Source organism: Aegilops tauschii, chromosome 7, assembly GCF_002575655.3.
Source record: "Aegilops tauschii subsp. strangulata cultivar AL8/78 chromosome 7, Aet v6.0, whole genome shotgun sequence".
NCBI lineage: Eukaryota > Viridiplantae > Streptophyta > Magnoliopsida > Poales > Poaceae > Aegilops > Aegilops tauschii.
The window spans coordinates 33,859,540-33,870,639 of NC_053041.3; the positions used below are offsets into that span (position 1 = coordinate 33,859,540).

At 46.2% G+C, this 11,100-nt stretch overlaps 1 pseudogene; it reads right to left on the minus strand.

The window, feature by feature from the left end:
* Positions 1 to 492: 492 nt before the first annotated feature.
* LOC109737264 (citrate-binding protein-like) lies at positions 493 to 7,828 on the minus strand (annotated as a pseudogene).
* Between the last annotated feature and the right edge of the window lie 3,272 nt (positions 7,829 to 11,100).

Genomic DNA, 11,100 nt, shown 5'->3' on the forward strand with positions numbered 1-11,100 from the left:
GATGTCATGTCTTACAACACGGTACACAAATATATCCGCCATCATAGTGAGATCTTGATGCCATAGATCGAATATATCTAGGATATTTGCACCAACAAAAAATGACCCTTAAAATCCCCTCTCTATGGGCTAGGCAGCATATCAACTCCCAATTTTCGACCCATGGTATGGACAAAGCCCGCGATATACTCAGACCAAAGTATATACTACTTTACTATATTGTAACTTGTGGTTGTCTAGTGGTTTCCTTAAGATAGGGAACCGTTTAACACTAGCCAAATCTGACCATTGTATCTCACATCACAAGAAGTGCTCATATCTTAATAAGGGCATTGTCACAGCTAGACCTCCAAGTATTTCTCACACTACGGACACTCAAAGAGACAAATTTTATTCAACTCGTGGAAACTAATATACATAGGGCCCGTACGCGACGTGAACATACATGCATGCTACCCTAGACCGTAATACGCATGCTACCCATGTATCTACTCAGTGCTTAGTATAGAGCGTGACGTTGGTCCACCGTGACTCCATGCAACTGGACTGGTCGTGGTGCTGCATGTAAACTCCAAACTTTTTTTTTGAAAGGAACACAGGATTGCATTCCATTACATACGGATTGGAATATGTGCATTATTATGGGCTATATGGAATTGCAGAAATGATATGATATTCACCAGACAACACAACTTAACTTTTTTGCAGGCCATCTTCAGAGCTACAGCTTGGATCCGTACGTGGTCCTTACTCACTCCAATGGACTCCAGGGAGCCTTTGGTTACTGGGTGCAACCAATGGGAGATGGTGGCTCGGGCTATATTCAACCGGTTCGGATGGCGGTCGCATAACAGAATAGGAATCTAGAGAGATTGTCCTCATCATTACCATACCGGTTGTCTTTGTTCGCTTGTACTTTTCAGTTTTTTTGCCTTGTGCTTCGCTCCATTTGCGAGCTGTAAGACCTTTGCGGTGATACTTTCGGGATTTTTAATAAAAGGGCTGCATGCATCATCATGATGCAGAGGCCGGGGGTATACCTCCATTTCAAAAAAAAAATACATACCAGTATTAGGCAAATCGCCCATTACATAATTCAGTACAAAGTTTGGGAGATGACCCAACCAGGTTTCACACATTTCAGCTCCCAAGTTAACTCCATACGCAGCTAAAACATGTGCCACTCTGTTACAAGCCCGAGGCAAGACACAACACTAGCAGAAGAAAACTCCACACATAGTTGGAACTTAATACTCCTAATAATAGCTCTTATATTCGCTAGATCATACTCATTAGAATTCACTGCCCTCCTCAGCTGTGTGGAATCAGTTTCAAACAACACCTTGTCGCAACCCATATGAGCAGCCATTTTCATGGCATACAACAAGGCCAAAGCTTCAGCATGCAGAGCATCTGAGATGTGTACCAGATTGCCCGCCGCTGCAGCCATTGCCCTACCTTGCTCATCTCTAACGACGAATCCCCAGCCGTCGGAATTGGTGTCCCTGTGGAAAGATGCATCATTATTAATCTTGAGAAAGCCACTTGGCGGCCGAGACCAATTATGATTCAACTGCAGTTTTTGCTCCCTAGTAGTCCTTTTGCTTTTCATTACACTTGATAGATGATAATTAATAGAAGAACAAACATCATCAGTCGAGATAAGGGCTTTGCCCGTGTTTGCCTTATTGCGAACACGCCACCAGCGCCAAAGAAGTAAGCAAGTTTTTATTTTCTCCTCCTCCACTAGAGTAAGGATTTGCTCTAGGATGCTTACAGGATATGTAACTTCAGCCAAAAGCACCCTAATGTGCTCCAGGTTTAATCTTCGCCACACCTCCTTAACTTTCTTACACATAAAAAAGCAATGTCCTCCCACTTCATCTAATCTAAAACATACAGGACATCGAGTATCTACTTCCATACCTCTCATTTGTAACTTCGCCCGTACTGGAAGGCTGTTCGTAGATAATCGCCATAAGAAGTGAAGCACTTTATTCGGGAGGGGAAGCGACCATTGTTTTTGCCAATCAAATTCGCCTTGTCCCTCATCCGCACTTGAGGAGGAAGTTAGTCCTGTCTTGGACTCCCGAGCTGCACTTTGTATTGCTACTCTATAGGCAGATTTAACAGAAAAGGTACCTCTCTTGTCGAAGTGCCATGCTATAAAGTCATCAATGTTTTCTTGAATTGGGATTTGAAGTATAATTCTTGCATCTTCTGGAACAAAGGTCCGCTTGACCAAATCTTCATCCCAACTATTTGTCATAGGATTAATCAACTCACTCACTCTAGTTATTAAATTATTTCCTTTGTGGCTGATTACCTTTCTTGTATTGTTCCTCGGGATCCATGGATCTTCCCAAATATTAATATGCTCACCAGTACCAATTCTCCAAATGATCCCTTTTTTCAGAAGCTCAACTCCCATAAGAATACTACGCCATGTATATGAGATGCCGCGAGTTGGGATTGCTTCCAGAATTGAGCCATTTGGGTAATATCTTGCTAAGAGAACTTGTGCACATAAAGAGGAAGGGTTTTGAATCAGCCTCCATGCTTGCCTTGCTAACATGGCTAGGTTGAAAGCATGGAGTTCCCTAAATCCTAGTTCCCCACTTTTCTTCCCTCTCGTTAATTTCTCCCAGCTTACCCAATGCACTTTGTTTTCTTTATAAACTTGACTCCACCAGTACCTGTTGATCATGGTGTTCAGTTCTTCACATAGGCCCTTAGTGATGTCAAAACAAGCCATAGTATAGACTGGAATTGCTTGCGCTATGGCTTTTATCAAGGTTTCCTTCCCTGCTTTTGAGAGTAACTTCTCCTTCCAGCCTTGGATATTTTTCCAAATTCTTTCCTTCACATATTCAAAAGTCTTCGCTCTTGCTTGTCCTACATATGTTGGAAGGCCAAGATATTTTGATGATAGACCCTCCACATCAATCTGCAAGATGTCCTTCATTTCCTGTTTTTGCCATACCTTTGTGTTCTTACTGAACTAAATAGATGATTTATCCTTATTAATCATTTGACCCGAACAAGCTTCATATGTGTTCAAAATGCGGTTAACTTCCTGGGCATTACTTGAGTTAGCCTCCATCAACAACAAAGAATCATCTGCAAATAGCAGCTGGCTAACACTAGGGGCTCCCCTGCAGATTTTGATTCCTGTGAGTGAGCCATTCAGTTCAGCCTTGTGAAGCAAGGCTGAGAACCTCTCTGTGCATATCAAGAAAATGTATGGGGAGATAGGATCTCCTTGACGAAGACCTCTCTGAGGTATAATTGTGTCGGTGACGTCTGTGTTGATTTTTATCTGGTATTTGACCGTGGTAATGCACTTCATGATCAACTTAATCCAATCTCTGTCAAAACCCAATTTTTCCATCATACCCTTCAAGAAGGGCCATTCAACGCGGTCGTAAGCTTTACTCATGTCAAGCTTGACTGCTGCGTACCCCGAAGTGCCACTTCTTTTCCTCTGTAGAAAATGTGTTAGCTCATATGCCAATAAAATATTATCAGAGATTAGGCGCCCCGGCACAAATGCACTCTGGTTAGGGGAAATAATGTCAGGGAGGATTACTTTAAGCCTATTCATTATTACCTTCGCGATTAGCTTATACACCATGTTGCAAAGGCTTATGGGCCTGAGGTCTTTTATCTTTGATGGATTAGAATTCTTCGGGATTAGTACAATAAATGTCTCATTCCATCCTTCAGGCATGTCACCCCCTCGCAGGGTACCCAACACTTCCTTCACCACTTGCCCCAACTATTGGCCGGAACTTTTTGAAGAATATTGCTGGCATCCCATCTGGTCCAGGAGCTTTTAAATCTCCAATGCCATTTAGGGCTTCTCTAACCTCCTCTTCAGTATATTACGCACAAAGGATGCTATTCATTTCCGCTGTCACTTTTGGATGTACAGCTTGCATGATTTCATCATTATTTTCATGTGCTGAGGAGGAAAAGATATTGAAGAAATAATTTGCAATATGCTCTTTTAGAGGGTTATCACCCTCGACCCAGCTTCCATCATCCCTCTTTAGTTTCCTAATAGTGTTCCTCCTTTTCCTTTCAGAAGCAAATGCATGGAAGAATGCGGTATTTTTGTCTCCTTCTTGTAACCATTTGACGTGAGCACGCTGCCTCCAGTGAGTGTCTTTTTGATGCTCTTCCGGTCAAGCTTCTCACGAAGGTAGTGTTCTCTTGACACTTTGTTCTGGGTAATCTCACCTCTTCTCACCTCCTCCAAATCCTTTCTCAAATTCTTAATTCTCTTATCAAGATCACCCAACACATTTGTGTCCCGGACCTTGAGATCATTAGCAACCCTGCGCATCATGCGTTGGATATTATTATTGTCACAACTCTGAATTGCATTGTTCTAGGAATTGTTCACAATAGCTTCACACTCTTCTTCCTGCAGCCATCTTGCTTCAAACTTAAAGGCATGAGCCCTTCTTCTGTAGATACGCGTACTATTTTCTCCTTCTATTTGAATGGTTATAGGCCTGTGATCTGAGTGTCGTGGGTAACCGTTGATAACCTTGGCAAAGGGGAACCTCGCAAACCAACTCCTTGAGCCTACAGGTCTATCTAGTCTATCTTTAATGTATCGGCTGGCTTCCAAACTATTATTGCGCCAGGTGTATTTATCTCCCACATAACCCAGGTCTCTTAGGCCACAATCAGAAAGAGTCATCCTAAATCCCTCCATCTGGCCCTGAGCTCTAGCTGGTCCACCTTTCTTCTCGTCGTTGTACAAAATCTCATTGAAGTCACCCATACACAACCAGGGAAGATCCATTTGATTACTGAGCAAGCGTATCAACTTCTAAGTAATTATTTTCCTGTCACTCGCTCGTTCCCCATAGACACCGGTGAAACGCCATCTAAAACCATCTTTTTCCACCACTTCCACATCGATATGGTATCTTGAGTAATTATGCAGCTTCACATTTATTTCTTTCTTCCAAAATAAAGCCAAGCCTCCACTTTTTCCTGCACAATCTCTTGCCACCATGTTATTCATTCCAAGCATCCATTTGAACTTTTCCATTCTCCTTTTGTCCAATTTTGTTTCGGACAAAAAGAGAATGTCGGGGTCCACCTGCTTCTGAAGGTCCAGAAGCCCTCTAACTGTCGGGTCATTCCCCAAACCCCGGCAGTTCCATGCCGTGAGCCTCAATTTGGCCCGTGGGACTGATCCATCAGTCCCGCTTTCAATTCTGATTTGAGCCCAACAGCTGCGTCTATGTATTCTTGGTTCTCCTTTCTTTCCTCTCCATTATATCCCACTAACGGTGTCCCGGCTATCGTATCAACCTCCATCCTTCCTTTCTTCACAATTTCCAACTCCAATTCTACATCCATATCCATCATCCCTCTCTTTCTCGATTCTGGTTCCTTCACCGATCTTTGTTGGGTTGAGGTAGCTCTCTCTCGTCGCCTGAAAGTGGTTTGCTTTCCTGACAGATTGGGTGAAGGATTGACAATTACCTTCAAGTCATCCAATTCCTTCTTATCCTCAAACTTCTCCTTACCTTTCAAAACTTTCTCTTTTTCTATGCCATCTATTTCAGTCCCTGTATCGCCCTTTCTCTCTTCAGCTTCAACCTTTTGAACACTCTGGGCAACCCCACTTCCATGTTCCTTAACACCTTTACAATCCAGTGCCATTGGAGTAAACTGGGATGGGTTGTACTATTTATCTGCAGTCTTATCCTCCGCTACCTCTTTAAAGTTGTTTTTCCTCCCATCGACACTTACTTTATTTTCCTTTGACTGCAATTTAAATGGGCTATTGACCACCTTGTCCTCTTTCTTCCCAGACCCTTCCATCTTGTCATCAGTATCTGAATTCTTCCTCCAGGAAAATGCATCACTCCCCTTACTGCCTCCACTACTACTTCTTCCAAACCCCCACTTATCACTAGTATCCCTGCCCCTATCATCTTCTTTTGGGATTCTCTTCCATAGCTCAGCCTTGAGCCAGGGGCCAAATTCTAGATTCGCCCCACACTGGTGCTTACTTGGGCAAGCTTTGTCAATGTGGCCAATTATCCCACAACGATAGCAAAAAGTCAGGCAAATATTCATATCTAAAAATAATTTCCCTTCTCCCCTCCTCCTCCTTTCCTTTATCCCCTTCAGCAACAGCCTTGTCGGTGCTATCCTCATCATCTCCCACATCGTCAAAAGCCATGATGCCTCTCATCAGGGGTTTAGTAATATCCAGTCGTACATTTACTCGCATGTAATCACCTGCAGGCATACCATACTCATTCACGTCTACATCAATAACCTCCCCAATTTCTCTGCCAATATCCTCTCTTGTCTCCCTACACATCAAGCCCATTGGAATACCATAAAGTCTTACCCAAATTGGTGTGTACTTAAATTGATACTCCTCCGGAGTTTTGGATGGCTTGAAATCTTCCAACACCAGTAGCTTTTTGTTAAACATCCAAGGGCCACCATCTAGTGCTTTCATCTTCCCTGCTTCCTCCCAAAACACGAACAGAAACCTGTTCATGCCAAGGTCTTTGCATTCGATTCCTCTGAACGGGCACCAAATTCCTCCAAGCGCTATTGCCATGGCCTCCGCTCTTGCAGGCCTTTCAGACGTGAGCTTACCAATCACTTGCGGCTTCATTAGCACCTGAGAGGTTGCGTTCCTCCGCCCAATCCGCACCCCTTTCTTTTCCGCTTCTAACAGCTTCAACGACTGAAGCTTCCTCTGAACTCCCTCCATTGGAACACCCTGAGGGTTCCTGCTGGGAAGGCCACGACTCCCACCGCCGGGCGCCGCTGCACCACCACCAGCCGCCGCTAGGCGCCGCCGGGTGCCGCTGCACAACACCCACCCACCACCGAGGCCTGAGGAATAGGTTCCTCTCTCAGGCTAGAACCCTCCCCAAATAATGGTTCACGAGATGCTCCGGGAAAGTTGGATCTGAAAGAGGCCTGGATGGATCGAAGTAGAGTAAGAGATTTAGAGAGATTGGTGGATTTTTGGACTAGATTGGCGGCAAGATCGCCGACGGAAAGCGCCGGAGAGTCGCTGCCGAAGGAGCTAGAAACAGCACGAAACGGCACGGACGGACGACCTCCACATTCCTCACAGCGACCTTAGCTCAGTTGTTAGAGCGGAGCTCAGTTGGCACTGTAAACCCCAAACTTGAAGTAGTAGGAATCGCTGGGGGTCACGCTGGTGCCGAACTTGTGCTCGCCGTCTATGTAGACGGCCACCGTGGACGCCCGGACGTCGTGCACCAAGTTGAGGCGGAACCACCGGTTGTAGATGTCGGGCTCGACCTCCGTCCCACTGTAGACACAGGACACCGTCGTAGACGTGCAACATCAGCACCGTCGAGTGCGCGACACCCTCCTGGTTGTGGATCTGCATCACTGACGCGCCGAACGTCCCCTCCGGCACATAGCCGTAGCCCTCGAACTGCCACACCCCAGACGAGTAGTCGTGGCCCTGAAAGATCGAGAACGATTCATTCATATATGTGTGTGACGCCATGCATGGCCGATTTGGAGGGAGCACAAATATATATATGGTGACGGGCAATGTACTTACCCGGAGCTTGACTTCAGAGCGGGGGTTTGTGTGGGTGGCGGTGTTGAAGGGCTTGTCGTTTCGGTGCACCCAGAATGTCCGCACGCCATTGCGGTACTAGAACCGCTGGCTCTCCGGCACGTTGTACGGGCTCTGCACCTGGAAGTCACCGTCGGCGAGCACCACTTTCTCGAACCCGGCGGTGGGGTTCCCGCTGTTGCTGCGGGCTGCTGCGAGGAGCGTGCAGCCCATGGCCACGAGAAGAACTAGCCATGGACTTGTGAGAGAAGCCATTATTGCAGTATGTGTGGAGGATCGATGTGTGTAGCTAGCAGGTATATGTCCACAATCAGTTTGTGATTGATGTGTAGCAAGCAAGCTGCCTAGCTTAGTTGAGATGGATGTGGGAGAAGATTGAGACGTTAAATAGCACTAGTATGGTTTGGCGATGGACGTTCAGTTGTTTGACGTGCATTGGGGTGCACGATGTTGGATTATGGATGGGCTTAGGCCCATATAAGACACTAATCCCTGGTTAATCTTGAGGCCCATGTATGAGATGGCAGGTGGTGGGAAGTTTAGTTCCACCTTGCTAGTTGAGGAGAGTTGAGACCCTTTTATAAGGGCTGCTCTACCACTTGCCATTGGGAGCTTGGGAAGAGGAGTGGTACACGCGCGCTCCTCCTCCTCCGCCGCACGCCTCGCCTCGGGGTGCGAGAATGAGCCGAAGCTTATTTTTGCCGCTCAGGAATGAATTAATTAATAAGGGATACTGTGGGCTGACTTGCGTTCCCGGGATTCATCGACTCCGTTCGTTGGTGTGCGACCCTTCTCCGGGAACGACGACTCCCTTCCCGGGAGTGCGTCGACTCGGTCGTGGGCCTCCGCCCAGGCCCATGACTTTCTACCCGACGGACTATATAAGAAGGCTTTGGCCAGTAGAGTGACCTAGTTCGGTTCACTCACTCCCTCTCGCGTAACCTAGCCGTCATCTAATGTTCCTCACTCTGTGCTGTCTCCGGCGACCCCATCCCGACGACCGCGTGCACAGCCGGTCGGGAGAGCAGGTGCCTCCGGAACCCTGTCGTTCGAGATCCTGCCCGGGAGAACGACAATAAGGTTTTTGGGGAGCGCCTTGACGCGACTGCTCCCGATCCGTCCCCAACTCCGTTCGCCTCTGCTTCCACTACTTCCCCTGCATCGACACCATGGCCGACGCCACCGCTGCCAAGAAGAAGGCCACGGACGACGCCGAGGCTGCTGCTGCTGCCGCCGCGTTGGCCTGGCCAACCGGAGGGTATGATCTGTTCATCCCTCGTTTACTCGTACTTGTACTAGCCGTATTTGTGCTGCTCATAGATGGTTCGCTTCTATGTTCTGTACGTGCTAGTATGCTTAGGTATAGCTATGAGATGCATACCTTTTATGCCATGCTTACTGTTTACTCGTGGATTAGTCTAATCGGAAAAGTGCTAATATTTCCAACAATCCAAAAACCTTATTCTAGGCACTTTTCGATTCAAGGCTTTGCTGCTACTCTGAAACCGGAAAATTTTACCGAGACGCACTTTAAGCGTTGGCAGACTAGGACCACCTTGTGGCTCGCAGCGATTAACGTGTTCTGGGTTGGCGGTGTGTCCCTCACAGAAATGATTGCTCCTGAACAGGAGAAGGCGTTTAGGAAGGCAACCACAATCTTTTTGGGAGCAGTTCTGAGTGTGATTGGAGACAAGTTGGTTGACGCATATATTCATATGGGGGTTGCCACAAACTTGTGGGATGCGCTCGAAGTCAAATTCGGCGCAACTGATGCTGGCAGTGAGCTGTATGCCATGGAGCAATTCCATGATTACAGCATGGTTGATAACCGTTCTGTATTGGACCAGGCTCATGAGATACAGTGCATTGTTAAGGAGCTGGAGCTCCTGAAGTGTGAGTTACCGGACAAGTTTGTCACGGGTTGCATTATTGCAAAACTCCCTCCTAGTTGGAGGAACTTTGCTACTTCTCTTAAGCACTTGAGACGTGAATTCTCTGTCGAGGATGTCATCGGTCATCTCAGTGTTGACCAGAACTCGAGAGCAAAGGACTCACACGTGAAATGGGCAGAGGGTTCTTCTAGCGCCAATGTGGTGCAGAAGAACTTCCACAAGTTCAAGGGAAAGAACTCTGTCCAGCAGAATACTACCTTTAAGAAGAAGGGTAAGAAGAAAGACAAAAAGAGAAATGGTTACTTTACTTGTGGTTCAGATGAACATTGGGCAAACAAGTGCCCAAACAAGTACAAGAAGCCAGCACAGGACTCCAAGTCTGTGAATGTCACTCTGAGCAACAATGATGCGGCATCTGGGTATGGTAATCTGTTTACCATGCTTTTGGTTTGTCAGTCCACCGATTGGTGGGTTGACACTGGGGCCAATATTCATGTGTATGCTGATGTGTCTTTGTTTTCTTCTTACCAGGTCGCACGAGATTGTTCCGTCCTGATGGAGAATGGTTCGCATGCTTCTGTTCATGGTGTTGGCACGGTAGATCTGAAGTTTACTTCGGGAAAGATCGTGCAACTGAAGAACGTGCAGCATGTCCCCGCCATCAAGAAGAATCTCGTTAGTGGCTCCCTTCTGTGTAAAGAAGGGTTTAAGTTAGTATTTGAGTCTAACAAAGTAGTCGTATCTCGGTATGGACTATTTGTTGCACAAGGATATGATTGTGGTGGTTTGTTCCGCCTTTCCCTAGAGGATTTCTGTAATAAAGTCGTGAACCAAATTCATTCTAATGTAAACGAATCTGAGGTTTGGCATTCACGTCTTTGTCACATAAAATTTGGTTGTATGACGCAGCTAGCTAAGGTAGACTTAATCCCGAGTTTCACTTTAGCCAAAGGCTCTAAGTGCCATGCGTGTGTGTAAGCTAAGCAACCTCGTAAGCCTCACAAGCTTGCGAAGGAGAGACACCTGGCACCGTTAGAGCTCATACATTCAGATCTCTGTGAGATGAATGGTGTGTTGACTAAAGGTGGAAAGAAATACTTCATGACTCTAATTGATGATTCCACAAGATTCTGCTATGTGTATTTGTTAAATACTAAGGATGAGGCTCTACACTACTTTAAAATCTATGAGGCTGAAGTTGAGAACCAACTTGAGAAGAAACTAAAACGAGTCCGGTCTGATCATGGTGGAGAGTACTTTTCTAATGAGTTTGATTTATTCTGTGCAGAACATGGTATTATTCATGAGAGGACGCCTCCCTACTCACCCCAGTCAAACGGGGTTGCTGAACGGAAAAACCGTATTCTAACTGATTTGGTTAACGCCATGTTAGATACATCGGGTTTATCTAAGGCATGGTGGGGGAGGTTGTTTGACATCATGTCATGTCCTGAATAAAGTTCCCACAAAGGATAATGAGACTACTCCCTATGAGCAATGGGAAAAGAAAAGAACTACACTCTCTTACCTGCGCACATGGGGCAGTTTGGCAAAAGTCAACGTGCCGATAACCAAAAAGCGCAAGTTGAGACC